The following is an 18,188-nucleotide window of genomic DNA, read 5'->3' on the forward strand; positions in this document are numbered from 1 at the left end:
CATATCTCGGCTATCGTAAGAGCTACGACCTTGCGGATGGTTTCGTTGGATTCAGAATGACAAATCTAAGACAAAACCGTTGGAATTTTCCCGATAGCTCCCATAGAAGCCGAGATATCGACCTTCAAAGTTTGGTTTTTTTCATTTTTCGGGTATACCCCCCCGTATCGAATTTTTTCACCAAAAATTGATTTTTTTCGAAATCAAACTAAGTATACCAGCGTCTTATTTGGGTCACCTAGATTACGAAAACACCGGGTTATACCAGGATCCGAGCAGAACTAAGGGAACGAGAGCACTTTGAAAATCCTGAAAAAGTCGTTTTCGACGTCCGTTTTTGAGGCCAAAAATGGGCATCAAAAATGCCATATCTCGGCTATCGTAAAAGCTACGACCTTGCGGATGGTCTCGTTGGATTCAAAATGACGAAACTAAAACAAAACCGTTGGAATTTTCCCGATAGCATACATAGAAGCCGAGATATCGACCTTCAAAATTTGAGTTTTTTCATTTTTCGGGTATACCCCCCCGTATCGAATTTTTTCACTAAAAATTGATTTTTTTCGAAATCAAACTAATTATACCAGCGTCTTATTTGGGTCACCTAGATTACGAAAACACCGGGTTATACCAGGATCAGTTATACGGGGGGGCCGTATCGAATTTTTTCACCAAAAATTGATTTTTTTCGAAATCAAACTAATTATACCAGCGTCTTATTTGGGTCACCTAGATTACGAAAACACCGGGTTATACCAGGATCAGTTATACGGGGGGGCCGTATCGAATTTTTTCACCAAAAATTGATTTTTTTCGAAATCAAACTAATTATACCAGCGTCTTATTTGGGTCACCTAGATTACGAAAACACTGGGTTATAACAGGATTCGAGCAGAACTAAGGGAATGAGAGCACTTTGAAAATCCTGAAAAAGTCGTTTTCGACGTCCGTTTTTGTGGCCAAAAATGGGCATCAAAAATGCCATATCTCGGCTATCGTAAGAGCTACGACCTTGCGGATGGTCTCGTTGGATTCAGAATGACAAAACTAAGACAAAACCGTTGGAATTTTCCCGATAGCTCCCATAGAAGCCGAGATATCGACCTTCAAAGTTTGGGTTTTTTCATTTTTCGGGTATACCCCCCCCGTATCGAATTTTTTCACCAAAAATTGATTTTTTTCGAAATCAAACTAAGTATACCAGCGTCTTATTTGGGTCACCTAGATTACGAAAACACTGGGTTATAACAGGATCCGAGCAGAACTAAGGGAATGAGAGCACTTTGAAAATCCTGAAAAAGTCGTTTTCGACGTCCGTTTTTGAGGCTAAAAATGGGCATCAAAATTGCCATATCTCGGCTAACGTAAGAGCTACGACCTTGCAGATGGTCTCGTCGGATTCAGAATGACGAAACTAAGACAAAACCGTTGTAATTTTCATGATAGCTCCCATAGAAGCCGACACATCTCGTGAGAGCTGGTTTTTTTCATTTTTCGGGTATAGCCACCCCCGTATCGAATTTTTTCACCAAAAATTGATTTTTTTCGAAAATCAAACTAAGTATACCAGCGTCTTATTTGGGTCACCTAGATTACGAAAGACACCGGGTTATAACAGGATCCAAGCAGAACTAAGGGAATGAGAGCACTTTGAAAATCCTGAAAAAGTCGTTTCCGACGTCCGTTTTGAGGCCAAAAATGGGCATCAAAAATGCCATATCTCGGCTATCGTAAGAGCTACGACCTTGCGGATGATCTCATTGGATTCAGAATGACGAAACTAAGACAAAACCGTTGAAATTTTCCCGATAGCTCCCATAGAAGCCGAGATATCGACCCTTCAAAGTTTGGGTTTTTTTATTTTTTGGGTATACCCCCCCCGTATCGAATTTTTTCACCAAAATTGATTTTTTTCGAAATCAAACTAAGTATATTAGCGTCTTATTTGGGTCACTTAGATTACGAATACACCGGGTTATAACAGGATCCGAGCAGAACTAAGGGAATGAGAGCACTTTGAAAATCCTGAAAAAGTCGTTTTCGACGTCCGTTTTTGAGGCCAAAAATGGGCATCAAAAATGCCATATCTCGGCTAAAGTAAGAGCTACGACCTTGCGGATGGTCTCGTCGGATTCAGAATGACGAAACTAAGATAAAACCGTTGGAGTTTTCTCCATAGCTCCCATAGAAGCGGAGATATCGATTTTCAAAGTTTGGGTTTTTTCATTTTTCGGGTATACCCCGTATCGAATTTTTTCACCAAAAATTGATTTTTTTCGGAATCAAACTAAGTATACCACCGTCTTATTTGGGTCACCTAGATTACAAAAACACCAGGTTATAACAAGATCCGAGCAGAACTAAGGGAATGAGAGCACTTTGAAAATCCTGAAAAAGTCGTTTTCGACGTCCGTTTTTGTGGCCAAAAATGGGCATCAAAAATGCCATATCTCGGCTAACGTAAGAGCTACGACCTTGCGGATGGTCTCGTCGGATTCGGAATGACAAAACTAAGACAAAACCGTTCGAGTTTTCCCGATAGTTCCCATAGAAGCCGAGATATAGACCTTCAAAGTTTGGGTTTTTTCATTTTTCGGGTATACCCCGTATCGAATTTTTTCACCAAAAATTGATTTTTTTCGGAATCAAACTAAGTATACCACCGTCTTATTTGGGTCACCTAGATTACAAAAACACCAGGTTATAACAAGATCCGAGCAGAACTAAGGGAATGAGAGCACTTTGAAAATCCTGAAAAAGTCGTTTTCGACGTCCGTTTTTGAGGCCAAAAATGGGCATCAAAATTGCCATATCTCGGCTAACGTAAGAGCTACGACCTTGCGGATGGTCTCGTCGGATTCAGAATGACGAAACTAAGACAAAACCGTTGTAATTTTCCCGATAGCTCCCATAGAAGCCGAGATATCGACCTTCAAAGTTTGGGTTTTTTCATTTTTCGGGTATACCCCCCCGTATCGAATTTTTTCACCAAAAATTGATTTTTTTCGAAATCAAACTAAGTATGCCAGCGTCTTATTTGGGTCACCTAGATTACGAAAACATTGGGTTATACCAGGATCCGATCAGAACTAAGGGAATGAAAGCACTTTGAAAATCCTGAAAAAGTTGTTTTCGACGTCCGTTTTTGAGGCCAAAAATAGGCATCAAAAATGCCATATCTCGGCTATCGTAAGAGCTACGACCTTGTGGATGATCTCATTGGATTCAGAATGACGAAACTAAGACAAAACCGTTGAAATTTTTCCGATAGCTCCCATAGAAGCCGAGATATCGACCTTCAAAATTTGGGTTTTTTCATTTTTCGGGTATACCCCCCCGTATTGAATTTTTTCACCAAAAATTGATTTTTTTCGAAATCAAACAAAGTATACCAGCGTCTTATTTGGGTCACCTAGATTACGAAAACACCGGGTTATAACAGGATCCGAGCAGAACTAAGGGAATGAGAGCACTTTAAAAAACCTGAAAAAGTCGTTTTCGACGTCCGTTTTTGAGGCCAAAAATGGGCATCAAAAATGCCATATCTCGGCTATCGAAAAAGCTACGACCTTGCGGATGGTCTCGTTGGATTCAAAATGACGAAACTAAAACAAAACCGTTAGAATTTTCCCGATAGCATACATAGAAGCCGAGATATCGACCTTCAAAGTTTGGGTTTTTTCATTTTTCGGGTATACCCCCCCGTATCGAATTTTTTTACCAAAAATTGATTTTTTTCGAAATCAAACTAAGTATACCAGCGTCTTATTTGGGTCACCTAGATTACGAAAACACCGGGTTATAACAGGATCCGAGCAGAACTAAGGGAATGAGAGCACTTTGAAAATCCTGAAAAAGTTGTTTTCGACGTCCGTTTTTGAGGCCAAAAATGGGCATCAAAAATGCCATATCTCGGCTATCGTAAGAGCTACGACCTTGCGGATGGTCTCGTTGGATTCAGAATGACAAAACTAAGACAAAACCGTTGGAATTTTCCCGATAGCTCCCATAGAAGCCGAGATATCGACCTTCAAAGTTTGGGTTTTTTCATTTTTCGGGTATACCCCCCTGTATCGAATTTTTTCACCAAAAATTGATTTTTTTCGAAATCAAACTAAGTATACCAGCGTCTTATTTGGGTCACCTAGATTACAAAAACACGAGGTTATAACAAGATCCGAGCAGAACTAAGGGAATGAGAGCACTTTGAAAATCCTGAAAAAGTCGTTTTCGACGTCCGTTTTTGAGGCCAAAAATGGGCATCAAAATTGCCATATCTCGGCTAACGTAAGAGCTACGACCTTGCGGATGGTCTCGTTGGATTCAGAATGACAAAACTAAGACAAAACCGTTGGAATTTTCCCGATAGTTCCCATAGAAGCCGAGATATAGACCTTCAAAGTTTGGGTTTTTTCATTTTTCGGGTATACCCCCCCCGTATCGAATTTTTTCACCAAAAATTGATTTTTTTCGAAATCAAACTAAGTATACCAGCGTCTTATTTGGGTCACCTAGATTACGAAAACACCGGGTTATACCAGGATCCGAGCAGAACTAAGGGAATGAGAGCACTTTGAAAATCCTGAGAAAGTCGTTTTCGACGTCCGTTTTTGTGGCCAAAAATGGGCATCAAAAATGCCATATCTCGGCTATCGTAAGAGCTACGACCTTGCGGATGGTCTCGTCGGATTCAGAATGACGAAACTAAGACAAAACTGTTGGAGTTTTCTCCATAGCTCCCATAGAAGCCGAGATATCGACCTTCAAAATTTGGGTTTTTTCATTTTTCGGGTATCCCCCTCGTATCGAATTTTTTCACTAAAAATAGATTTTTTTCGAAATCAAACTAAGTATACCAGCGTCTTATTTGGGTCACCTAGATTACAAAAACACCAGGTTATAACAGGATCCGAGCAGAACTAAGGGAATGAGAGCACTTTGAAAATCCTGAAAAAGTCGTTTTCGACGTCCGTTTTTGAGGCTAAAAATGGGCATCAAAATTGCCATATCTCGGCTAACGTAAGAGCTACGACCTTGCGGATGGTCTCGTCGGATTCAGAATGACGAAACTAAGACAAAACCGTTGTAATTTTCATGATAGCTCCCATAGAAGCCGAGATATCGACCTTCAAAGTTTGGGTTTTTTCATTTTTCGGGTATACCCCCCCGTATCGAATTTTTTCACCAAAAATTGATTTTTTTCGAAATCAAACTAAGTATACCAGCGTCTTATTTGGGTCACCTAGATTACGAAAACACCGGGTTATAACAGGATCCGAGCAGAACTAAGGGAATGAGAGCACTTTGAAAATCCTGAAAAAGTCGTTTCCGACGTCCGTTTTTGAGGCCAAAAATGGGCATCAAAAATGCCATATCTCGGCTATCGTAAGAGCTACGACCTTGCGGATGATCTCATTGGATTCAGAATGACGAAACTAAGACAAAACCGTTGAAATTTTCCCGATAGCTCCCATAGAAGCCGAGATATCGACCTTCAAAGTTTGGGTTTTTTCATTTTTTGGGTATACCCCCCCCCGTATCGAATTTTTTCACCAAAAATTGATTTTTTTCGAAATCAAACTAAGTATATTAGCGTCTTATTTGGGTCACCTAGATTACGAAAACACTGGGTTATAACAGGATCCGAGCAGAACTAAGGGAATGAGAGCACTTTGAAAATCCTGAAAAAGTCGTTTTCGACGTCCGTTTTTGAGGCTAAAAATGGGCATCAAAATTGCCATATCTCGGCTAACGTAAGAGCTACGACCTTGCAGATGGTCTCGTCGGATTCAGAATGACGAAACTAAGACAAAACCGTTGTAATTTTCATGATAGCTCCCATAGAAGCCGAGATATCGACCTTCAAAGTTTGGGTTTTTTCATTTTTCGGGTATACCCCCCCCGTATCGAATTTTTTCACCAAAAATTGAATTTTTTTCGAAATCAAACTAAGTATACCAGCGTCTTATTTGGGTCACCTAGATTACGAAAACACCGGGTTATAACAGGATCCAAGCAGAACTAAGGGAATGAGAGCACTTTGAAAATCCTGAAAAAGTCGTTTCCGACGTCCGTTTTTGAGGCCAAAAATGGGCATCAAAAATGCCATATCTCGGCTATCGTAAGAGCTACGACCTTGCGGATGATCTCATTGGATTCAGAATGACGAAACTAAGACAAAACCGTTGAAATTTTCCCGATAGCTCCCATAGAAGCCGAGATATCGACCTTCAAAGTTTGGGTTTTTTTATTTTTTGGGTATACCCCCCCCGTATCGAATTTTTTCACCAAAAATTGATTTTTTTCGAAATCAAACTAAGTATATTAGCGTCTTATTTGGGTCACTTAGATTACGAAAACACCGGGTTATAACAGGATCCGAGCAGAACTAAGGGAATGAGAGCACTTTGAAAATCCTGAAAAAGTCGTTTTCGACGTCCGTTTTTGAGGCCAAAAATGGGCATCAAAAATGCCATATCTCGGCTAAAGTAAGAGCTACGACCTTGCGGATGGTCTCGTCGGATTCAGAATGACGAAACTAAGATAAAACCGTTGGAGTTTTCTCCATAGCTCCCATAGAAGCGGAGATATCGATTTTCAAAGTTTGGGTTTTTTCATTTTTCGGGTATACCCCGTATCGAATTTTTTCACCAAAAATTGATTTTTTTCGGAATCAAACTAAGTATACCACCGTCTTATTTGGGTCACCTAGATTACAAAAACACCAGGTTATAACAAGATCCGAGCAGAACTAAGGGAATGAGAGCACTTTGAAAATCCTGAAAAAGTCGTTTTCGACGTCCGTTTTTGTGGCCAAAAATGGGCATCAAAAATGCCATATCTCGGCTAACGTAAGAGCTACGACCTTGCGGATGGTCTCGTCGGATTCGGAATGACAAAACTAAGACAAAACCGTTCGAGTTTTCCCGATAGTTCCCATAGAAGCCGAGATATAGACCTTCAAAGTTTGGGTTTTTTCATTTTTCGGGTATACCCCGTATCGAATTTTTTCACCAAAAATTGATTTTTTTCGGAATCAAACTAAGTATACCACCGTCTTATTTGGGTCACCTAGATTACAAAAACACCAGGTTATAACAAGATCCGAGCAGAACTAAGGGAATGAGAGCACTTTGAAAATCCTGAAAAAGTCGTTTTCGACGTCCGTTTTTGAGGCCAAAAATGGGCATCAAAATTGCCATATCTCGGCTAACGTAAGAGCTACGACCTTGCGGATGGTCTCGTCGGATTCAGAATGACGAAACTAAGACAAAACCGTTGTAATTTTCCCGATAGCTCCCATAGAAGCCGAGATATCGACCTTCAAAGTTTGGGTTTTTTCATTTTTCGGGTATACCCCCCCGTATCGAATTTTTTCACCAAAAATTGATTTTTTTCGAAATCAAACTAAGTATGCCAGCGTCTTATTTGGGTCACCTAGATTACGAAAACATTGGGTTATACCAGGATCCGATCAGAACTAAGGGAATGAAAGCACTTTGAAAATCCTGAAAAAGTTGTTTTCGACGTCCGTTTTTGAGGCCAAAAATAGGCATCAAAAATGCCATATCTCGGCTATCGTAAGAGCTACGACCTTGTGGATGATCTCATTGGATTCAGAATGACGAAACTAAGACAAAACCGTTGAAATTTTTCCGATAGCTCCCATAGAAGCCGAGATATCGACCTTCAAAATTTGGGTTTTTTTCATTTTTCGGGTATACCCCCCCGTATTGAATTTTTTCACCAAAAATTGATTTTTGTTCGAAATCAAACAAAGTATACCAGCGTCTTATTTGGGTCACCTAGATTACGAAAACACCGGGTTATAACAGGATCCGAGCAGAACTAAGGGAATGAGAGCACTTTAAAAAACCTGAAAAAGTCGTTTTCGACGTCCGTTTTTGAGGCCAAAAATGGGCATCAAAAATGCCATATCTCGGCTATCGAAAAAGCTACGACCTTGCGGATGGTCTCGTTGGATTCAAAATGACGAAACTAAAACAAAACCGTTAGAATTTTCCCGATAGCATACATAGAAGCCGAGATATCGACCTTCAAAGTTTGGGTTTTTTCATTTTTCGGGTATACCCCCCCGTATCGAATTTTTTTACCAAAATTGATTTTTTTTCGAAATCAAACTAAGTATACCAGCGTCTTATTTGGGTCACCTAGATTACGAAACCACCGGGTTATAACAGGATCCGAGCAGAACTAAGGGAATGAGAGCACTTTGAAAATCCTGAAAAAGTTGTTTTCGACGTCCGTTTTTTGAGGCCAAAAATGGGCATCAAAAATGCCATATCTCGGCTATCGTAAGAGCTACGACCTTGCGGATGGTCTCGTTGGATTCAGAATGACAAAACTAAGACAAAACCGTTGGAATTTTCCCGATAGCTCCCATAGAAGCCGAGATATCGACCTTCAAAGTTTGGGTTTTTTCATTTTTTCGGGTATACCCCCCTGTATCGAATTTTTACACATCTCGTGAGAGTTTTTTCGAAATCAAACTAAGTATACCAGCGTCTTATTTGGGTCACCTAGATTACAAAAACACGAGGTTATAACAAGATCCGAGCAGAACTAAGGGAATGAGAGCACTTTGAAAATCCTGAAAAAGTCGTTTTCGACGTCCGTTTTTGAGGCCAAAAATGGGCATCAAAATTGCCATATCTCGGCTAACGTAAGAGCTACGACCTTGCGGATGGTCTCGTTGGATTCAGAATGACAAAACTAAGACAAAACCGTTGGAATTTTCCCGATAGTTCCCATAGAAGCCGAGATATAGACCTTCAAAGTTTGGGTTTTTTCATTTTTCGGGTATACCCCCCCGTATCGAATTTTTTCACCAAAAATTGATTTTTTTCGAAATCAAACTAAGTATACCAGCGTCTTATTTGGGTCACCTAGATTACGAAAACACCGGGTTATACCAGGATCCGAGCAGAACTAAGGGAATGAGAGCACTTTGAAAATCCTGAGAAAGTCGTTTTCGACGTCCGTTTTTGTGGCCAAAAATGGGCATCAAAAATGCCATATCTCGGCTATCGTAAGAGCTACGACCTTGCGGATGGTCTCGTCGGATTCAGAATGACGAAACTAAGACAAAACTGTTGGAGTTTTCTCCATAGCTCCCATAGAAGCCGAGATATCGACCTTCAAAATTTGGGTTTTTTCATTTTTCGGGTATCCCCCTCGTATCGAATTTTTTCACTAAAAATAGATTTTTTTCGAAATCAAACTAAGTATACCAGCGTCTTATTTGGGTCACCTAGATTACAAAAACACCAGGTTATAACAGGATCCGAGCAGAACTAAGGGAATGAGAGCACTTTGAAAATCCTGAAAAAGTCGTTTTCGACGTCCGTTTTTGAGGCTAAAAATGGGCATCAAAATTGCCATATCTCGGCTAACGTAAGAGCTACGACCTTGCGGATGGTCTCGTCGGATTCAGAATGACGAAACTAAGACAAAACCGTTGTAATTTTCATGATAGCTCCCATAGAAGCCGAGATATCGACCTTCAAAGTTTGGGTTTTTTCATTTTTCGGGTATACCCCCCCGTATCGAATTTTTTCACCAAAAATTGATTTTTTTCGAAATCAAACTAAGTATACCAGCGTCTTATTTGGGTCACCTAGATTACGAAAACACCGGGTTATAACAGGATCCGAGCAGAACTAAGGGAATGAGAGCACTTTGAAAATCCTGAAAAAGTCGTTTCCGACGTCCGTTTTTGAGGCCAAAAATGGGCATCAAAAATGCCATATCTCGGCTATCGTAAGAGCTACGACCTTGCGGATGATCTCATTGGATTCAGAATGACGAAACTAAGACAAAACCGTTGAAATTTTCCCGATAGCTCCCATAGAAGCCGAGATATCGACCTTCAAAGTTTGGGTTTTTTCATTTTTTGGGTATACCCCCCCCGTATCGAATTTTTTCACCAAAAATTGATTTTTTTCGAAATCAAACTAAGTATATTAGCGTCTTATTTGGGTCACCTAGATTACGAAAACACCGGGTTATAACAGGATCCGAGCAGAACTAAGGGAATGAGAGCACTTTGAAAATCCTGAAAAAGTCGTTTTCGACGTCCGTTTTTGAGGCCAAAAATGGGCATCAAAAATGCCATATCTCGGCTAACGTAAGAGCTACGACCTTGCGGATGGTCTCGTCGGATTCAGAATGACGAAACTAAGATAAAACCGTTGGAGTTTTCTCCATAGCTCCCATAGAAGCGGAGATATCGATTTTCAAAGTTTGGGTTTTTTCATTTTTCGGGTATACCCTGTATCGAATTTTTTCACCAAAAATTGATTTTTTTCGGAATCAAACTAAGTATACCACCGTCTTATTTGGGTCACCTAGATTACAAAAACACCAGGTTATAACAAGATCCGAGCAGAACTAAGGGAATGAGAGCACTTTGAAAATCCTGAAAAAGTCGTTTTCGACGTCCGTTTTTGTGGCCAAAAATGGGCATCAAAAATGCCATATCTCGGCTAACGTAAGAGCTACGACCTTGCGGATGGTCTCGTCGGATTCGGAATGACAAAACTAAGACAAAACCGTTCGAGTTTTCCCGATAGTTCCCATAGAAGCCGAGATATAGACCTTCAAAGTTTGGGTTTTTTCATTTTTCGGGTATACCCCGTATCGAATTTTTTCACCAAAAATTGATTTTTTTCGGAATCAAACTAAGTATACCACCGTCTTATTTGGGTCACCTAGATTACAAAAACACCAGGTTATAACAAGATCCGAGCAGAACTAAGGGAATGAGAGCACTTTGAAAATCCTGAAAAAGTCGTTTTCGACGTCCGTTTTTGAGGCCAAAAATGGGCATCAAAATTGCCATATCTCGGCTAACGTAAGAGCTACGACCTTGCGGATGGTCTCGTCGGATTCAGAATGACGAAACTAAGACAAAACCGTTGTAATTTTCCCGATAGCTCCCATAGAAGCCGAGATATCGACCTTCAAAATTTGGGTTTTTTCATTTTTCGGGTATACCCCCCCGTATCGAATTTTTTCACCAAAAATTGATTTTTTTCAAAATCAAACTAAGTATACCAGCGTCTTATTTGGGTCACCTAGATTACGAAAATACCGGGTTATAACAGGATCCGAGCAGAACTAAGGGAATGAGAGCACTTTGAAAATCCTAAAAAAGTCGTTTTCGACGTCCGTTTTTGTGGCCAAAAATGGACATTAAAAATGCCATATCTCGGCTATCGTAAGAGCTACGACCTTGCGGATGGTCTTGTCGGATTCAGAATGACGAAACTAAGACAAAACCGTTGGAGTTTTCTCCATAGCTCCCATAGAAGCCGAGATATCGACCTTCAAAGTTTGGGTTTTTTCATTTTTCGGGTATACCCCCCCGTATCGAATTTTTTCACCAAAAATTGATTTTTTTCGAAATCAAACTAAGTATACCAGCGTCTTATTTGGGTCACCTAGATTACGAAAACACCGCGTTATACCAGGATCCGAGCAGAACTAGGGGAATGAGAGCACTTTGAAAATCCTGAAAAAGTCGTTTTCGACGTCCGTTTTTGTGGCCAAAAATTGGCATCAAAAATGCCATATCTCGGCTATCGTAAGAGCTACGACCTTGCGGATGGTCTCGTCGGATTCAGAATGACGAAACTAAGACAAAACTGTTGGAGTTTTCTCCATAGCTCCCATAGAAGCCGAGATATCGACCTTCAAAATTTGGGTTTTTTCATTTTTCGGGTATCCCCCCCGTATCGAATTTTTTCACTAAAAATAGATTTTTTTCAAAATCAAACTAAGTATACCAGCGTCTTATTTGGGTCACCTAGATTACGAAAACACCGGGTTATAACAGGATCCGAGCAGAACTAAGGGAATGAGAGCACTTTGAAAATCCTGAAAAAGTCGTTTTCGACGTCCGTTTTTGAGGCCAAAAATGGGCATCAAAATTGCCATATCTCGGCTATCGTAAGAGCTACGACCTTGCGGATGGTCTCGTTGGATTCAGAATGACGAAACTAAGAGAAAACCGTTGGAATTTTCCCGATAGTTTCTATAGAAGCCGAGATATAGACCTTCAAAGTTTGGGTTTTTTCATTTTTCGGGTATACCCCCCCGTATCGAATTTTTTCACCAAAAATTGATTTTTTTCGAAATCAAACTAAGTATACCAGCGTCTTATTTAAGTCACCTAGATTACGAAAACACCGGGTTATAACAGGATTCGAGCAGAACTAAGGGAATGAGAGCACTTTAAAAATCCTGAAAAAGTCGTTTTTGACGTCTGTTTTTGAGGCCAAAAATGGGCATCCAAATTGCTATATCTCGGCTTACGTAAGAGCTACGACCTTGCGGATGGTCTCGTTGGATTCAGAATGACAAAACTAAGACAAAACCGTTGGAATTTTCCCGATAGCCCCCATAGAAGCCGAGATATCGACCTTCAAAATTTGGGTTTTTTCATTTTTCGGGTATACCCCCCCGTATCGAATTTTTTCACCAAAAATTGATTTTTTTCAAAATCAAACTAAGTATACCAGCGTCTTATTTGGGTCACCTAGATTACGAAAACACCGGGTTATAACAGGATCCGAGCAGAACTAAGGGAATGAGAGCACTTTGAAAATCCTAAAAAAGTCGTTTTCGACGTCCGTTTTTGTGGCCAAAAATGGACATCAAAAATGCCATATCTCGGCTATCGTAAGAGCTACGACCTTGCGGATGGTCTTGTCGGATTCAGAATGACGAAACTAAGACAAAACCGTTGGAGTTTTCTCCATAGCTCCCATAGAAGCCGAGATATCGACCTTCAAAGTTTGGGTTTTTTCATTTTTCGGGTATACCCCCCCGTATCGAATTTTTTCACCAAAAATTGATTTTTTTCAAAATCAAACTAAGTATACCAGCGTCTTATTTGGGTCACCTAGATTACGAAAACACCGCGTTATACCAGGATCCGAGCAGAACTAGGGGAATGAGAGCACTTTGAAAATCCTGAAAAAGTCGTTTTCGACGTCCGTTTTTGTGGCCAAAAATGGACATCAAAAATGCCATATCTCGGCTATCGTAAGAGCTACGACCTTGCGGATGGTCTCGTTGGATTCAGAATGATAAAACTAAGACAAAACCGTTGGAATTTTCCCGAGAGCTTCCATAGAAGCCGAGATATCGACCTTCAAAGTTTGGGTTTTTTCATTTTTCGGGTATACCCCCCCGTATCGAATTTTTTCACCAAAAATTTATTTTTTTCGAAATTAAACTAAGTATACCAGCGTCTGATTTGGGTCACCTAGATTACGAAAACACCGGGTTATAACAGGATCCGAGCAGAACTAAGGGAATGAGAGCACTTTGAAAATCCTGAAAAAGTCGTTTTCGACGTCCGTTTTTGTGGCCAAAAATGGGCATCAAAAATGCCATATCTCGGTTATCGTAAGAGCTACGACCTTGTGGATGGTCTTGTCGGATTCAGAATGACGAAACTAAGACAAAACCGTTGGAGTTTTCTCCATAGCTCCCATAGAATCCGAGATATCGACCTTCAAAGATGGGTTTTTTTCATTTTTCGGGTATACCCCCCCGTATCGAATTTTTTCACCAAAAATTGATTTTTTTCGAAATCAAACTAAGTATGCCAGCGTCTTATTTGGGTCACCGAGATTACGAAAACACCGGGTTATAACAGGATCCGATCAGAACTAAGGGAATGAAAGCACTTTGAAAATCCTGAATAAGTTGTTTTCGACGTCCGTTTTTGAGGCCAAAAATAGGCATCAAAAATGCCATATTTCGGCTATCGTAAGAGCTACGACCTTGTGGATGATCTCATTGGATTCAGAATGACGAAACTAAGACAAAACCGTTAAAGTTTTCTCCATAGCTCACATAGAAGCCAAGATATCGACCTTCAAAGTTTGGGTTTTTTCATTTTTCGGGTATACCCCCCCGTATCGAATTTTTTCACCAAAAATTGATTTTTTTTGAAATCAAACTAAGTATACCAGCGTCTTATTTGGGTCACCTAGATTACGAAAACACCGGGTTATAACAGGATCCGAGCAGAACTAAGGAAATGAGAGCACTTTGAAAATCCTGAAAAAGTCGTTTTCGACGTCCGTTTTTGAGGCCAAAAATGGGCATCAAAAATGCCATATCTCGGCTATCGTAAGAGCTACGACCTTGCGGATGGTCTTGTCGGATTCAGAATGACGAAACTAAGACAAAACCGTTGGAGTTTTCTCCATAGCTCCCATAGAAGCCGAGATATCGACCTTCAAAGTTTGGGTTTTTTCATTTTTCGGGTATACCCCCCCGTATCGAATTTTTTCACCAAAAATTGATTTTTTTCAAAATCAAACTAAGTATACCAGCGTCTTATTTGGGTCACCTAGATTACGAAAACACCGCGTTATACCAGGATCCGAGCAGAACTAGGGGAATGAGAGCACTTTGAAAATCCTGAAAAAGTCGTTTTCGACGTCCGTTTTTGTGGCCAAAAATGGACATCAAAAATGCCATATCTCGGCTATCGTAAGAGCTACGACCTTGCGGATGGTCTCGTTGGATTCAGAATGATAAAACTAAGACAAAACCGTTGGAATTTTCCCGAGAGCTTCCATAGAAGCCGAGATATCGACCTTCAAAGTTTGGGTTTTTTCATTTTTCGGGTATACCCCCCCGTATCGAATTTTTTCACCAAAAATTTATTTTTTTCGAAATTAAACTAAGTATACCAGCGTCTGATTTGGGTCACCTAGATTACGAAAACACCGGGTTATAACAGGATCCGAGCAGAACTAAGGGAATGAGAGCACTTTGAAAATCCTGAAAAAGTCGTTTTCGACGTCCGTTTTTGTGGCCAAAAATGGGCATCAAAAATGCCATATCTCGGTTATCGTAAGAGCTACGACCTTGTGGATGGTCTTGTCGGATTCAGAATGACGAAACTAAGACAAAACCGTTGGAGTTTTCTCCATAGCTCCCATAGAATCCGAGATATCGACCTTCAAAGATGGGTTTTTTTCATTTTTCGGGTATACCCCCCCGTATCGAATTTTTTCACCAAAAATTGATTTTTTTCGAAATCAAACTAAGTATGCCAGCGTCTTATTTGGGTCACCGAGATTACGAAAACACCGGGTTATAACAGGATCCGATCAGAACTAAGGGAATGAAAGCACTTTGAAAATCCTGAATAAGTTGTTTTCGACGTCCGTTTTTGAGGCCAAAAATAGGCATCAAAAATGCCATATTTCGGCTATCGTAAGAGCTACGACCTTGTGGATGATCTCATTGGATTCAGAATGACGAAACTAAGACAAAACCGTTAAAGTTTTCTCCATAGCTCACATAGAAGCCAAGATATCGACCTTCAAAGTTTGGGTTTTTTCATTTTTCGGGTATACCCCCCCGTATCGAATTTTTTCACCAAAAATTGATTTTTTTTGAAATCAAACTAAGTATACCAGCGTCTTATTTGGGTCACCTAGATTACGAAAACACCGGGTTATAACAGGATCCGAGCAGAACTAAGGAAATGAGAGCACTTTGAAAATCCTGAAAAAGTCGTTTTCGACGTCCGTTTTTGAGGCCAAAAATGGGCATCAAAAATGCCATATCTCGGCTATCGTAAGAGCTACGACCTTGCGGATGGTCTCGTTGGATTCAGAATGACAAAACTAAGACAAAACCGTTGGAATTTTTCCGATAGCTCCCATAGAAGCCGAGATATCGACCTTCAAAATTTGGGTTTTTTCATTTTTCATGTATACCCCCCCGTATCGAATTTTTTCAAAAAAAATTGATTTTTTTCAAAATCAAACTAAGTATACCAGCGTCTTATTTGGGTCACCTAGATTACGAAAACACCGGGTTATAACAGGATCCGAGCAGAACTAAGGGAATGAGAGCACTTTAAAAATCCTGAAAAAGTCGTTTTTGACGTCTGTTTTTGAGGCCAAAATGGGCATCCAAATTGCCATATCTTGGCTTACGTAAGAGCTACGACCTTGCGGATGGTCTCGTTGGATCAGAATGACAAAACTAAGACAAAACCTTTGGAATTTTCCCGATAGCTCCCATAGAAGCCGAGATATCGACCTTCAAAATTTGGGTTTTTTTATTTTTCATGTATACCCCCCCGTATCGAATTTTTTCACCAAAAATTGATTTTTTTCAAAATCAAACTAAGTATACCAGCGTCTTATTTGGGTCACCTAGATTACGAAAACACCGGGTTATAACAGGATCCGAGCAGAACTAAGGGAATGAGAGCACTTTAAAAATCCTGAAAAAGTCGTTTTTGACGTCTGTTTTTGAGGCCAAAAATGGGCATCCAAATTGCCATATCTCGGCTTACGTAAGAGCTACGACCTTGCGGATGGTCTCGTTGGATTCAGAATGACTAAACTAAGACAAAACCGTTGGAATTTTCCCGATAGCTCCCATAGAAGCCGAGCGGATGGTCTCGTTGGATTCAAAATGACGAAACTAAAACAAAACTGTTGGAATTTTCCCGATAGCTCCCATAGAAGCCGAGATATCGACCTTCAAAGTTTGGGTTTTTTCATTTTTCGGGTATACCCCCCCGTATCGAATTTTTTCACCAAAAATTGATTTTTTTCGAAATCAAACTAAGTATACCAGCGTCTTATTTGGGTCACCTAGATTACGAAAACACCGGGTTATAACAGGATTCGAGCAAAACTAAGGGAATGAGAGCACTTTAAAAATCCTGAAAAAGTCGTTTTTGACGTCTGTTTTTGAGGCCAAAAATGGGCATCCAAATTGCTATATCTCGGCTTACGTAAGAGCTACGACCTTGCGGATGGTCTCGTTGGATTTAGAATGACAAAATTAAGACAAAACCGTTGGAATTTTCCCGATAGCCCCCATAGAAGCCGAGATATCGACCTTCAAAATTTGGGTTTTTTCATTTTTCGGGTATACCCCCCCGTATCGAATTTTTTCACCAAAAATTGATTTTTTTCAAAATCAAACTAAGTATACCAGCGTCTTATTTGGGTCACCTAGATTACGAAAACACCGGGTTATAACAGGATCCGAGCAGAACTAAGGGAATGAGAGCACTTTGAAAATCCTAAAAAAGTCGTTTTCGACGTCCGTTTTTGTGGCCAAAAATGGACATCAAAAATGCCATATCTCGGCTATCGTAAGAGCTACGACCTTGCGGATGGTCTTGTCGGATTCAGAATGACGAAACTAAGACAAAACCGTTGGAGTTTTCTCCATAGCTCCCATAGAAGCCGAGATATCGACCTTCAAAGTTTGGGTTTTTTCATTTTTCGGGTATACCCCCCCGTATCGAATTTTTTCACCAAAAATTGATTTTTTTCGAAATCAAACTAAGTATACCAGCGTCTTATTTGGGTCACCTAGATTACGAAAACACCGCGTTATACCAGGATCCGAGCAGAACTAGGGGAATGAGAGCACTTTGAAAATCCTGAAAAAGTCGTTTTCGACGTCCGTTTTTGTGGCCAAAAATGGACATCAAAAATGCCATATCTCGGCTATCGTAAGAGCTACGACCTTGCGGATGGTCTCGTTGGATTCAGAATGATAAAACTAAGACAAAACCGTTGGAATTTTCCCGAGAGCTTCCATAGAAGCCGAGATATCGACCTTCAAAGTTTGGGTTTTTTCATTTTTCGGGTATACCCCCCCGTATCGAATTTTTTCACCAAAAATTTATTTTTTTCGAAATTAAACCAAGTATACCAGCGTCTGATTTGGGTCACCTAGATTACGAAAACACCGGGTTATAACAGGATCCGAGCAGAACTAAGGGAATGAGAGCACTTTGAAAATCCTGAAAAAGTCGTTTTCGACGTCCGTTTTTGAGGCCAAAAATGGGCATCAAAAATGCCATATCTCGGCTATCGTAAGAGCTACGACCTTGCGAATGGTCTTGTTGGATTCAGAATGACGAAACTAAGACAAAACCGTTGGAGTTTTCTCCATAGCTCCCATAGAATCCGAGATATCGACCTTCAAAGATGGGTTTTTTTCATTTTTCGGGTATACCCCCCCGTATCGAATTTTTTCACCAAAAATTGATTTTTTTCGAAATCAAACTAAGTATGCCAGCGTCTTATTTGGGTCACCGAGATTACGAAAACACCGGGTTATAACAGGATCCGATCAGAAACTCTCACGAGATGTGT

At 40.3% G+C, this 18,188-nt stretch overlaps 1 long non-coding RNA gene across 2 annotated transcripts; it reads right to left on the reverse strand.

Moving 5' to 3' along the window:
* Window positions 1-3,770: 3,770 nt before the first annotated feature.
* LOC126749648 (uncharacterized) lies at window positions 3,771-17,126 on the reverse strand. Of its 2 annotated transcripts, none has more exons than XR_007665228.1 (3): window positions 17,031-17,126; window positions 13,908-14,023; window positions 3,771-4,028 (listed from the first exon to the last, which is right to left on the reverse strand). It is a non-coding gene; the product is annotated as an uncharacterized LOC126749648 (long non-coding RNA). The 2 variants fall into 2 exon arrangements; XR_007665229.1 differs by lacking the exon at window positions 13,908-14,023 and adding an exon at window positions 15,372-15,487.
* Between the last annotated feature and the right edge of the window lie 1,062 nt (window positions 17,127-18,188).

The sequence above is a fragment of the Anthonomus grandis genome, unplaced genomic scaffold (assembly GCF_022605725.1).
Source record: "Anthonomus grandis grandis unplaced genomic scaffold, icAntGran1.3 ctg00000459.1, whole genome shotgun sequence".
NCBI classification, from domain to species: domain Eukaryota; kingdom Metazoa; phylum Arthropoda; class Insecta; order Coleoptera; family Curculionidae; genus Anthonomus; species Anthonomus grandis.